General features: G+C 45.9%; 1 protein-coding gene and 1 pseudogene across 3 annotated transcripts in view; one reads left to right on the top strand and one right to left on the bottom strand.

Annotated features, from left to right (window-relative positions):
- IQSEC2 (IQ motif and Sec7 domain ArfGEF 2) overlaps positions 1-13,939 on the top strand; it is a 76,981-nt gene that overhangs the window by 2,828 nt on the left and 60,214 nt on the right. The window contains exon 1 of one of the 3 annotated variants that reach the window (XM_039851382.1): positions 10,870-10,897. The exons of the other annotated variants lie outside the window; for them this stretch is intronic. The gene's annotated coding sequence lies outside the window, so the exon portion shown is untranslated. Of the gene's footprint in view, positions 1-10,869; positions 10,898-13,939 lie in introns of those variants that run through there. 3 annotated transcript variants of the gene reach the window in all.
- Positions 8,355-8,476, bottom strand: LOC120593598 (uncharacterized; annotated as a pseudogene).

The raw sequence follows: 13,939 nt of genomic DNA, 5'->3' as shown, positions 1-13,939 counted from the left end.
CAGGAACAGTGGGAAAATTGGGGATAAATCAGGAAGGACTTTCCAACCAGGCTTTCTGGTGATGCAGTGGACTGCCTCAAGAGGTGGGGGTGGGGGCTGGCAGACATGTCCAGCAGAGGCCTGGTGGGGGTCAGGGAGAGCTGGAGAAAGCACAATTCCTAAATTGGGTGTAAAGCCCGATGAAAATGACTTGGGCCTCCCCCAATTCCAGGATTCCATGACACTCAGATTCTCCATCCTGTAGACATTGGTCCGAATCCCTTGGCTGGCTAGCGGGCAGCCCATTTGCTCTTGAGCTCTGTGCTTCTGCTGTCCACACAGGCCGGCCTCTTGATAGTCCCTTCTTCTTGTGCACCTTCCAGGCTGTTTGTTGAATTTCCTGGCTTCACATTTCCTACTTGATTAATAAGGGGGTTTAGATAGTACTTCGAATTTCTCCTAAGCACATATTAAATATCTGCACATCCATTACTTCCTCTTTTGGTCCTCACAACAGGCCTTGTGCAGTGAGCACTAGCAACTCCATTTTAGAGATGAGGAAACTGAGCCTGCAAGATCAAGGGACCTTGCTCAAGGTTATATTGATAGTTCCCAATGGAGCTGGGACTAGAACCCAAGCCCGCCTTGTTTTTCCACTGAGCTTTTCATCCCACAGGAGTCTCTTGGCCTCAGGACCTGGCTGGGTCATGAACTGGGAGAGGCCAGGAGAGCCTTAGGTAACTATAGAGGATATGTCCAGGAGGAGATGACTCTGGGCTGAGTGGGAGATTCGACAGGGGAGGGAAGAAGGCTGTGTCTCCCTTTTTCCCACTCTCCTACCCCACCAGGCGTCTATGGCAGTAGCTATTGCTGCCACCACAACTGTTGCAAGCGACTCCACTGCCTGGTCTGTTCTGGGTTTGTAGAGTGGGTGAGAAGGCTGCTGCTGGAAGCCAGGGAAGGCAGGGTGGGAGTTTAGCAGCAGAGGCTGCAGCATTGGGGGAGGATAGGTAGAGCTGGTACAGGCTGGGAGCTCCTGGTCCCCAGGCTCCCTCTGGTGGAGGAAGAGGGGAGAGAGGGGCCTGGGCCCAGATGCTGCTTTTCGAGGGCCCCCTCTGCCTAGGGATTTATTGAATCCTCCCAAGAACCCTATGCGTCTGTCACCACAATCCACATTTTATAGCTGAAGCAACTGAGGGCTCAGAGAAGTGAAGCGGCACAGCAGAAGTCATACTACCCATAAGACAGACTCCCAATCCTGTGAACTTTCCCTCTACTGCAGTTGATAGCAGCTGTCACATCCACCCCCACCTATGTCATCCCCCCAGGATTCCCACATCCTCCCGCACTGTCTCTTCTGGACAGGTTCCCGGATGCCAGTATGCCTCCTGCTGTGCCCTGAGTGTGGCCTTTCTAGTGCAGCAGAGAGCGAGATGAGGCCCGACCTCCTTCTGGCGGTTGGTACGCTGTACTTGAGAGCTTTGCTTGCTTATTCATTTGTTTGTAGTAGCTACTGGTCGCTATCAATGCTTGAGTCTTTTCCCCTGTAATTATTTGCCCCCCCCTTCCCCACAGATGACTAGAGAAGAGCCTGATTTCATCGTTTATCTTGCCCTGGCCCACCTTTCAGATCTGGCACATGGAGTGATTTATAGGCTTGCTGGGGGCCACTGCTGTGCCATTCCATGCTGAAGAGAGCCGCATCCCCCAAGCTTTGTGCATGGGCGCAGCTCTGGCTCTGCTGTAGGTGGTGGCGAGCTGAAGCTGGTAACTCTCCATCCTCTGCCTCCACCCCCTGCCCACCCCGCAAGCTAGCTCATATTGGGGGAAAACAACCAGAGGGCCGGCCTGGTGTTCTTGACAGCCAGAGCAATGTCTGGTCTACCACACAGTTGTCTCCCACGTGCGGTGGGGTGTCAGAGTGCTCTCTGCAGGGGCTGAGGGCTCTGCTAGGAGGAGAGAAATTAGACAGAAGGGAGGGGGCAGCGTGGAAGTCTGTCCCCTGTGGTCTGGGGTGCTTTTCCCCGGGGGGGGGTGTCTCTTCTTTTCGGGAGGGAAACCATTTATCTTCCCCCCACTGTGTTGGAAGCATTATACTCGTGTGGGAGGAAATGATAATGTCGAGTGAATGAGAATTAGAGGAGTCTTGCTTCTCTGTCTAGATCTGGGGCAAGAATGGAGTTGTTGTCATCCACAAACATTTCTTAGCTGTGTGCACACAGCAGGAGGGGCCACCAGGCTGAACCAACACCATGCTCAAGGAAAACCTGGCTGCTGTCGAGGATCCAGGTGGGGGGCTTTGAAGAGGGTGGGTGTCTCCTGGTGTCAAATGGAGGGAGAGGTGGAAAGAAGACTGGACCCAGGCTTGCCCTTTGCTACTCTTCTTTCTGTCCCACCCCTGCCTGCTGTGGCCTCTGAATTTGCCGGGAGCACAGTAAAGACCGGAAAGACCGGGAGCATGGATAGAGGGCCACATGTATGCTGAGTCTTAGTCTTCTATATGCCAGGTGCCTCCTTATGTGACTTTACGTAATAATACCTAACATTTTTTTTTTTACTGCATTTAATGTGTGCCAAGCACTATTTGTTCTAAGTGCTTTCCATATATGAATTCATTCGCTAGTCACCTGAATCCTTTGATGTAGGTATTGTTATTAAATCCGTTTTATAGATGAGGAAATTGAGGCCCAGAAAAAGTTGGATAACTTACCCAAGGTCACTCAAGGAATAAGCAGTAGACCTGAGAAGGAGCCCAGGTGTTTGGGCTTTAGAGTCCGCCTGCAGTGTTTTTACCCATCAGGCAGTACTGCCTCTTGTCTCATTTGCAGAGTCCCTGCCAAGTGGCTGTTAGTATTATCCTCATTTTTCAGACAAGGTAAGGATGATCAGAGAGGTCCGATTACCTGCCTGAGGTTACACAACTGCATGGAGCCCAGAACCTTCTGGCTCCTGAGCCTATGGTACACTGTTGCCTCCCACAGGCAGGAGGGATGTAAAGCCATAGAGACACTCCAGGCATGGCTCCGGGCTTCCCCCAGCAGAGCTCCAGGGACCACTTCCTCTCCTGATTGCCTCCTGGATTTTTGCCGTGGTCTCCTAATAGATGCTCCCCCTGCTCTTGCTTTGCCAAGCCTCTGATAAGTGCAGCCAGGCCAAGCTTTCTGCGGGGCTCCAGTGGTTTCACTCCCTCTTTGGCCTGCAGGAGAATGTTCAAACTTTTCTGCCTGCTGTGCATGGTCCTCTTAGGATCTGTCTCCAACTTACCTCTCTCCTCTCATCTTTTTCAGCCCCCTTCACACGTACCGTGCTCCAGCCAGACTGGACTGTGTACCCCATTGTTAGCCTTCTGGGTCTTCGCTCATGCTGTTCCTTTCTCCTAGCCTGCTCCATCCAGCTTCCAGGCTCAGCTCTGCTTTCACCTCTCACATGTTTGTTCACTGGTCCTTCCTGGTGCTTGGTCTATTCCTGATCCTTGAAATGAGCACTTTTATACCTTGATGGTTATTTGTTTGCATCTCGTATCCTCTCTACTAGATTAAGAGCCCCTTCAGATTGTGATTTAACTGACCCGTATTGAGCACATGTTGTGTCAGACTCTATGCTAGTTGCTGTGGGCATGAACGAAGGAGCTAGAAGCTGGGAAACACATCGCATAGCACATAGTAGCTGCTCAATAAATGATAAGTAGACAGATGAATGTCAGATTAAGTCCTGGTGCGCTAATGGCCATGGGCGCCTAAATTTTCCTTCATTCCAGGACTCCTGTGGAGAGAGGTAACTCAACTTCAGAATCCTCTTGGCTTTTGTGCAGCTTTTATCTCATGCTCCCTGGAGCTGTTTGGCCTCTGCTGTCTGTTCTCACACTTAGTCTTCCAGTTCATAGAATGGCAGGGGAGCAGAGATGGACAAGACTTTGGACACATTTAAGCCACCCTGCTCATTGTTACCTCTTCCTCCCATGCCATGGCCATGTCATACCATGGTCTTGACCCTCAGCACAAGATACTCTGTTCTGAAAGGAGCAAAGAGGCCTGCATAGGACCTCTGTGCAGTCTATCCAGTCCAGTGGGAAGTTACATATTTATCCACCAAATCGTTACTGGGCTCAGACCCTGGGCCAGCACAGTATCTTCGAGTCAGAATAGATAGCTCATTCCCTGCTGTATTTCCTGGCAGAATAACGAACACTGGTCACAAGGAAGAATGATGAATAAATGACTTATTTCCTCTTTTGAGGTAACTCATTTAGGGCAAGATCATTTGCTTGTCACTCTCACTTCCTTGTGGCATTTGGTCTCTCTCCGAGGATCCATGTTGAAAGCATTTACATGAGAAAGCCTGTTCTCCAGTGTGTAGGAGCTAAGGCTCTCTGGGACCTTAGCATTCTGTGAAAGTGTGGTGCCAGGGAAGGAGGACTTTGTGTGACTTTAGGCAAGTCACTTAACTTTCACCGCCTCATGTTTCTCAAGTAGAAAAAGAGGATAAAACTGTGTATTCTGATATGTAAGATTCATGTTGCCCCCCACAAAAATGTATCAGAAGATTTCCTGGCTACCCAGCACACCCATCAAGCTCCTGATCTGGATGGAAAACTGAGGGACAAGGATGGAAAATGATAGGTGAGGCTGCCCTGCCCCCTAGAGGTGGAGAATAGTGACGAAAACAACCCAGCCAAGATCTTCACATCATAGCCTTTTCAAAACAAAGATGACAGGCCAGAGCTACGCGGCCAGTAAGGGTGATTCTTCTAACATTTTAGAAGGAAATCTATCACAATTATTATCTGATATGTACCATTTCACTATTATCAAATGCATTTCTTTGTAGATATGTGATTTTTATGCCTTTTTAAAGGGATAATATGGTTGCATATCAGGGCCTTGTGATTTCCTACTGGATTCCAGAATGCAATATACTGAATAAAACCAGTATTTTTCTCTATATAACCACTTTAGAATTATCGTCAATATATCCGTAATAAAAAGTACCTACTTTCTTCCTTCCCCCAAATTTCTTTATAAAACTGGGAAGCATCTCACACGACTGTACACATCTCATATGCTAGCCAATTCATAAATAACCCATCCTATGGTGATTATCGAGAGAATTAAATAAGATGATGTATATGAAGTATTTGGTGTATAGTGCGTGTTTACTCGGTTATAGGCATTTTTATTATTAATAATAGCTTTGTAAAACTAAGTGCCATGGAAGGGCAGCAGGAAGAAGCCATGTGGAAGCTTACCACATTTCTGAGAGAAAGGTCGGTCCAGTGACTATTGTGCCTAGTATGTGGCACACCTTGTGCTACTGCAGGCGGGGAGTTCTGTGATTAATATTACATAGTTCTTGGCTTCGGGGTGCTCACATTTGGGTGGAGAAGATGGTCATGGAAACGGATGATTCTAATGTGGTATCTTGTGTGCTGTGCCAAAGGGGAGCTAAGGGGCCATGGGTACCCAAAGGAGAGACATCTAACCTGATTGTCAGGGAGGGCTTCCTGGAAGAGGCGATGCCTGAACTGTGGCTTGGAATATGATTAGGAGTTAGCTAGGTGAAGAATGATGGCATGTGAGTGGGTAGGAATTGGGGGACAAGGGAGGTTAAGGGCGAGGGGATAGCTTGAGCAAAAATATGGAGGCATGGAAGCATCAGGGTACGGGGATGGAAGGAACACTAAACAGGGAGTCAGGGAGCATCTGGAGAAGAGTCTGAAGAGTTGGCTAGCCCAGATCATGAGGACACTAAAATAGCAGGATAAAGAGCTTTATTCTGTTGGGAATTGGGAGCCAATATGGGGTTTTAAGCTGACGGCATAGGTGTGCATTGTAGAGTATGGAATGACCTGTTGAGAGCCATGTTTTGGAGAGAACCCGCTAGAGGACAGTTTGGAAGATAGATGGGAAGGTTTCCAGTGAGGAGGCTGGTGTGACAGTCTAGGTGAGACATGATAAGGCCTGAGCTTAGGCATTAGGAATTGAGATAATCTGTTGGAGAAAAGACAGTGACAACACAATGACAAATGCTGTGATGGAGGGGAGTGTAGCCTACCATGAGAGCTCAGAGCAGTGGCAGCCAGTCATGACCAGTAGGATTTCAATAATATAAAAGTCAATAGTATAAAAGTCAAAAAGCTTCAAGCTGAAAGGACCCTTGAAAATTAGCCAGCTCAGGCTGTTTATTTTATAGATGAAAAGACTGAGGCCCAGAGAGAGAAAGGACTTGTATAAGGCCACTCGACGTGTAAGAAGAGGAGCTGTGATTAGAAGAGCCACTCTCAGATTAATTCCAGTATTCAAAGCATCGTTCCTTAAATGTGCTATATTATGCCTTGAAATCCTGTGAAGGTTGCGGGGATTATTATCTTTGTGTGCTACAGATGAGAAGACTCAAGGACTCTGGGTGACTTGTCAGGGAGGAAGCGATGAAGAGGAGGCGTCACCTAAATAAAGGGTCTTTTCCTTCGATGGCAGACAGACCCTCTGCCCTGGTTCAGCCCCTCGGAAATCGGATCTGCTAGATTCATAGCTGGGGTCTATAGTCTCCTTTCTTCAACCCAGGCCTAGCCTTCTTTCTGCTGCTTCCCGCCTTAGAGGTCCTCATTTAATGTAACTAAGGCAGCTTAGAGGCAGCTTCTGCCCCAACAGCTAGGGCTGTCATTCCCCTTTATTTTGTTTTCATGGAAGAGGGTGGGTCTGTATCTGTCATCACTGTGTCCCCACTACCTTGGGCAGGGTGTCTCTGGCCTGAGCGCCTTTGTTGTGAGGCCCTATGATGTGATACATAAGGAATGAGCTTTGGAGACTGTCATACCTAAGTTTGAATCTTAACCCACTAGATGACCTCAGCTAGGTTATTTTACCTTCTCTGTGCCTTACTTTCCTCATCTGTGAAATGGGATGACAATGCCCAATTTTCAGGATTAGCCAAGATCATTTGAATAGCACTCTCTGGTACTTGTGAGTACTCAATAGTCATTTCCGGGGGAAGAAAACCAATGAAATAATCCGTGATTGTGCCAAAGCATATGCTCTTATACCTCATTTCATAATCATGATATTACCAGAGATTCTTTAGTTTTCATAGGAGATAACTCATCCAAATATTTAAATAGCATATCATTAAAATAAGACAAAGTGGAGAAAAAGCAAAACAAAACAAAAACAGTCATTTCCTTCTCCTTCATGAAATCTCCTGTGGACAATGACTTGAAAAATTCAGTGCTCGGCTAAGATTTGCTTCCCCTGAAAAACTGGTATATTTCCTCCTTCCTAATATGAGGCTGTCATGGCTCATTGTATCTTGCTTTCTGCCTCAGCTACCAGTTAATTTGAAGTACAGCACTAGCATCTTTGTTGATCTCTTTTTCCAAGTTTTTATTTTCTAGTTCAATTTTTATTCTTTCCTTATCTGTGTTATTGGAGTAAGCTACCTCAAATCCTTTGTGACTCAGGCGAGTATAAATAACAAATGGGTGTAAATAGTTGAATGAATGGAACTTGGAAAAGGCTGGACTGGCGATGGTGGGGTTTGAAGAGGACCAGCGGGTGGTGCAGGCTGGAGCAGCCGAGAGGACTACATCTGCATGGATGACTGTGGTCCTGTGAGTTGAAGGGTTAGTCAGGGAAGAGTCTATCCTTCACTCGCCTGTCTTGCTCCTGTTCTGAAAAGAAGCATGGATTGGAGAACAGGACCTCGTTCACCTCCCCCCAGAATCATCAGCCTCCCCCTTTCGTATGTACTGTGTGGGAGACTGAGGTCCAAAGAAAGAGGAGGAACTTATTTTTTAAAATTAAATCAAAGCAGTACATTCATACAATTTTAAAAAGTCAAATAGTACACGAGGACATATATAGTAAAAAGCCAACGTCTCTCTGCTCCCCACTTCCCAGCCCCCAGAAGGACCACTTTTATCTTTTAGGTTTTCTGGTGGTAACTTCCTATCTCTAAATAACACACTTCAATGGTTATTTCTTCACTTATCAACTTCAAACATTATCTATTGACTTCTTCCTACTATGACAAATGAGAATTTAGCTTATTTATAACACCTGACTCTCTCCCCTCCCAAATCTTGATAATTATATTACTATTTGGTTCCCGTATTAGCTACCTTTGTAACTTTATTAAATACTGTTTTAAACCGTGATTTCTTATTCCATCAATTTTTCAGTATCTCTTGACCACTCAGTTTGTAAGACATAGTTAGTTACTAGTGCCCCATCCTTCCCTCCATCTCTCTTCTGCCCTTTCATCTCCCATTTTTCTGTGTTCGGTACTTTTGTATTGTGCGAGGCTGGTTACGTTTGTATTCTGTTCTGTAACAATAAGTAGGTCTCTAGTGCTTTAGCTATACAAATTGATTTTTTTTTTTACGCCTACAGCACCGCCCGGTCTTCCTAGGTGGTCTCCCATCCAAGTACTAACCAGGCCCGACCCTGCTTAGCTTCCGAGATCAGACGGAATCGGGCATGTTCAGGGTGGCATGGCCATAGTATACAAATTGATTTTAAAAGTTGACCACCGATACACTGTATTTACGTGATGATGACTATGTCAATATTTTTATTGCAGGGCCAAATAGTGTACTATAATTGCACCTCACTTCCTACGGGTCCACTGTCACAACCTCTGTACTTCTTGGAAAATGTTCCTAGCATCAAGATCGAATACATTTTCTTTATGATCTACAAATTGCTCAAAGTTATGCCACTTTTTGTTTTGTTTTATATTTGGACCAGGACTTTCTACCTGCCTGCCTCCCTCCCTCTCTCCCCACACTTTCCCTCCCCTGCATATCTCCCTCCCTCCCTCCTTCCCTTCCTTCTTTCCTTCCTATTTATTTGCTTGCTTGCTTACTGTTGTGTGTAGTTCCTCAAAACCACAAGATAATCATAACATATCTTCTAGGGACATTTTACTTGGAGATGTTTAGGAGAGGGACTTTTTTTTTTGCATTTTAGCAAGATATTTCGCACTTATTTGCATAAATAAATAAATAAATAAATAAATAAATAAATAGTTCAAAATAGTTCAGAGTTAATTTGTGTTGTTGTTGTTGTTGTTTAATCCCTATCTCTGTGTGGAACTGAAAATAGAGACTTAACGTGTCTGAACACTGAATTTTGAGTTTCAGCCTAGGTGAGTTGGAAAGTTGGTTGCTTGCTTGTTTGAAAGTATCACCTGGGAGATAGAATAAGTATAAACAGCACCAACCCAAGGGATGCAGTAAGAATGAAATGAGACGATATGTACAATGTGCCCTGCACATGGTGGACAATTTACAACCTTAACTTAGTTTTTTCCCTGTTTTTCCTCATACGGTTGTAAGATGATTAGGAGAGAGACTTTTTAAAACTTCATACTGAAATGTATACATACAGAAAAGTGCTCATGATCACAAATGAATAGCTCGGTCAGTTTTTACAAGCCAAACACACCTTATGTAACCAGCACTTAGTTCAAGGTCTGTTTGTCATTCACCCCACCTGGTACTCAGTGAGCCCTTGCCATTTGATGCACTTTGTCTTTTCTTGCATAATTTCTTTGATAGTTTCCTCTCCTTAATTTTCTCTATTTCCTCTTTTTAGAATGTCCGTTAGATTGATCCTCTAGGCCACTTACCTTTCTCTCATATTTCCATCTTATAGTTCATGAATGAGTTAATAGAAGGTCTGACTGAGATGTCTGTCTATCCAGGCTGGCTAGTTCACTTACTGGTTTTATTTTAGGTCAACCGCCAGGGAGCTGGCTGTTAAAATGGGTGCCCCCCAAATGCCAGTATGAAAGGCACTTCATTTTGGGGGTACCAGCATGTCACTAGGTACCCTAATTCATCCCAGATAGTTTAATTTATTTAGCCCAAAGCCCTATATTTTACCCCGGGGCGAATACCAGGCATCTTGTGTTCTAGGCCTGGGAGTTGGGGGCCAGAGGAGGATTTCATGTATTTACCTTCAGTTTATCCCCATGTTTTCAGCCCTACCCTCCCTCATACCTACCATCTCCAAGTCTGGAGTCTCTCTCGGCCTCTGGTGGCCCAACTGGCTCCCTCCCTGGCTGCATCCCCCTGAGTGGTGTCCCTGGCTCTCCTTCCACTGCAAACACCCTTCTCTTTGTTTTTGCTTCCAGAATTTGTCGAAATTCCTCATCTATTGCCATCACCCCCTCACATCCTCTTCACCGTTATGACTTCATACCTTATTTTATTTTTTCACTTTCATGTTAATGGGGTCCTCCTGGGAAAGAAGGGAGATATAAAAATTTATGCTCTTGAGGTCCATACTAAGGCTAAATCTACTTTTGTTTTCTTAATCCAGATTGAGAATGGAAATTGTTAGTAGACCCCCAAATACCCAACCTTGGATGGCCTCATTTTGGCATGTGTTGCCTCTGACTCCAGCTCAGTCATGAGCACTCCTGTGGCAGCCTCTGGAGCACCCCTTTTCCTCACCTCTGCCATCAAGAGCATGCAGTCAAGAGAGCCCTCAGCTGAGGAACTGGAGACCTGTGTTCTGACCCTGCTCTGCCACTGCCTCCCTCTGGATCTCTGGGCCAACCCCTCCACCTCTCAGGGTGCCCTTGCTGTGACTCAAGAGGGTCTGCGTCTGCTGTGTGCTATGCTTTGACAGGATTTGGGTGGGTGCTTGGAGAACAGCCAAGCCTCCTTTGCTTAGGCAATGGGGAGCAGGTGGGCCAGAGATGGGTCCCCAGCTCACAGGAGGGGGCTTTGAGGCTGAGCTGAGGCTTCTGCAACAGCAGGCTGCTCTAGCTGCTCCCTCTTCCGCCCACTCTTTTTCCTATCATGGCTGAACATCCATCCCTCTGCTGGAGGCAGAGGGAAGCAAGAAGGGAGGGCTGGAGAGCCAGTTCCATCTCTCTCTCTCTCTCTCTCTCTCTCTCCTTTGCTCTCTCTCTCTTCTCTCTCTCTCAGCTGATCTGAGCTGCAATACCTGTGCCTAACCCCATCTTTTCTTTCTTGTGCTCACTCCTTCCATTCTTGAATGATTATCTCTTTCAGAAGCACTCCCTGAATGCTCATGTTGTGGGGGGCCTTGGGCTGCACCGTGTGGACAGGAGATCATAGCCAGGGGAGGGAGAGAGGCCAAACTAAGTTCATGGGCTGGTATGGGAGATGAAGTGCTGCTTAGCTCTGGCATGACAGAAGGAAGCTGCAGCTGTAGCAGTTAAAAGCATTGGTTTTGGAGTCAGACAAACCCAGACTTGAATTTCAACTGCATTACTTATTAGCTGTATGACTCTAGGTAAACCACATTGCTACTCTGAGCCTCAGTTTCCACATCTATACAATGAGAAGAAGAATAATTACCTTGCACAGCTGTTAGGACAATAACACAAGTCTTGGATTATTGTAGGTGCTTAATAAATAGTCACTTTATTCTTTTTGGATTATTAGAAGGCAGAATATACTAAGGACCAAATAAATCCTGCTTTAGTGATTAAAAGGAGAGAGAGGTTAGGGAAGACAGCATTTGACCTCATCACTTCTTGGGTTGAGCCCCTTCAGAGGCTCCCCAGCGATTACAGGATGGAGTTCACACTCTTGCCTGGTATTCAAGGCTTTCTTTGTTGTTGTCTCTGCCTTTCTTCTCTTTAAAATAAGAATGTGAAGTGATACTTGCCTCTTTATTTCCTGAACAAGAAATTTAAAAATCGACAGACAGATATTTCCTTTGAAGTATGCAGTAATCTTTATCATTGTCATCACCATTCTTACCATCCCAGAACTTGGCCAATGGTAATGAGCACTGGTAACAAGGACTATATGAAGAGTAATCAGCAACAAAAAGATAACCGGCAGCCGAAATCACCATGGCCTGCATTTTGCATCCCCGCCACCATCTTGGCCTTGATGTTGCATGGATCCGTTGCTGAAAACGGTTACATTATCCAACAAGCTTTCTGATTTGTTCTGTGGTTCTTCTAGTTGTTCTCTTTTAATAACCTTTGTATGATTTTCTCGCATGTCACCATTGCCTCATTCAATTGACTTCTATACCTCCGTATTTACCATTTCTAGGTCTGATTCTTGGCTCAAATGGGCCCCTTAGAAAGGGATCTTCCTCTCCTTATATTTCAAAAGGTTTTTACTTTCACCTTTCACATGATCATGATTTAGGTGGCACTTGAACTTGGGAGGCACCTTTGCCTCTCCCCTCCTACTCTTCTACTTCTTGGCCATCACAAGTAGGTCTTCTTACCTCTGTGGTCTAGGAGAGCTCTTGTCTGTACCTTTGGGCCAGACCACAGCCCCACTCATCTTTCTAGGCACTCTGTTCCCTTCCTGACTTTGCACTCAAGTTGTACTGAACTGTCTAGGGTTCCCTCAGCATAGTGGACTTCTCTGTGTTTCCATGCCTATGTTCTGGCTGTGTTCCTGGCTAGGAATGCCTTTTTACACATGTGTACGTGGCAGATATCTACTCGATTGGTGAAGAACATCTTCACACTCCCACTGTTCCAGGCACTTGGAAATAGTGAACAAAACAGGCAAAACCTCTGCCTTGCAGAGCAGGCATTCTAGTGTGTGAATGTGGGGAGCAGGGACAGAAAAGAAACAAACAAGAAGATGCAGAATGTGTCAAATAGTGCTGAGTGCCATGGTGAAAAATAAGGCTGGGCAGGGGAATGGGGAGTGTAGAGGCCCAGTCAATTCCACCATAGCCAGTATTCACACGACCATTATTAAGCAGACTTTTCTCATTTAAGTAAGCATTTTCCAATGTCGTTATATATTCATTACAATCATAAGCTTTCCAACAACTTTATCGGGTTAGTAGTATTGTTATCTCCATTATATTGATGAGCAACCCGTGCCTTAGAGATATAAGTCACATAGTTAGGAGGGACAGAACTGGGATTTAAATCTAGACCCGTCTGACCCAAAGCCTGTACTCACAACAGCTAAGCCATCGTGCCCCCAGCAAGCCTCACAACACCTCTCTGAAGTTGGAATTATTAAGCCTATTTTATAGTTGGGGAAATTGAAATTCAGAGAGGGGAATAGACTCATCCATGGTCGCACAGCAAATCAATGGATTTGCACCCAGATCTGTCGAACACTCAAGGCTAGGCCCTTCTGCAAACCCTGAGGCCTAGGAGGGACCTATGGACTTGCCTGCCTCTATATTCGTGGGGGCCCAGGCAAGGTACCAGTCGAGGCCCTTGGCCCTCCTCTCTTCTCTTTCCACCTGTGGCTTATATGCAACCTTGAGATGTATATGGAAACCCCAGCCCGCATGCAAGCTCCATCTATTTCCCCTTTGTCGCCCTTTGGCCTAGAAGATGGACCTGGATAATAAGACCACACAGTTCCTGCAAGTAAGCTCAAGAACTATAGGCAGGGAGTTCTGAGGTCTTGGGTTCCTGGAGTGCAGTCTGGAAGAGAGAGGGCCAAAGATCCTGGTGGGCATATTCCCTGAGCCCAGCAGACTCTTTACCTCATGGAAAGGGCCTGTAAACGTTGGGCCCAGTGTAGGGGCCTCTTTTTCCCAACACAGCCTATGACATTGCGATTTGTAATAGGCTGGGCTCCATGAGCTTCCTCCTTTGGCTTCCTTGGCTAGGTCCTGCTTTGCAGTGAGGGCGGGCACTGTTTCATGGGCCTGGGCCTTCAGGGTCTCCAGCCAGTGAAGAACGGAGCCTTCCTATCAAGTGCCGCTGGATGTACACACAGACCTTTAGGTTCCCTTCGTAGCATTTCGTTCCTAGTACTCTTGGGCGCTTATCATCCTTTCTTAGGAGCTTTTAAAAACTTATACATTTAATGCATCCTTCCATTAAAATTTTAGAAAAACTTGGAAAAGTGAGGAGAAAAACATTACCCATCGTTATAGCACACAAAGGCAGCCACTCTGGACGTTTAGTGTATTTCCCTCATTCTATATATTCTTTTCATATAGTCGAAGTGATACAGCACATACAATTTTTCTTTCTTTCT

Source organism: Pteropus medius, unplaced genomic scaffold, assembly GCF_902729225.1.
Source record: "Pteropus medius unplaced genomic scaffold, Ma_sr-lr_union100, whole genome shotgun sequence".
NCBI lineage: Eukaryota > Metazoa > Chordata > Mammalia > Chiroptera > Pteropodidae > Pteropus > Pteropus medius.
Note: the sequence above shows the minus strand (reverse complement) of the source record. Positions and strands in the feature narration are given on the sequence as shown.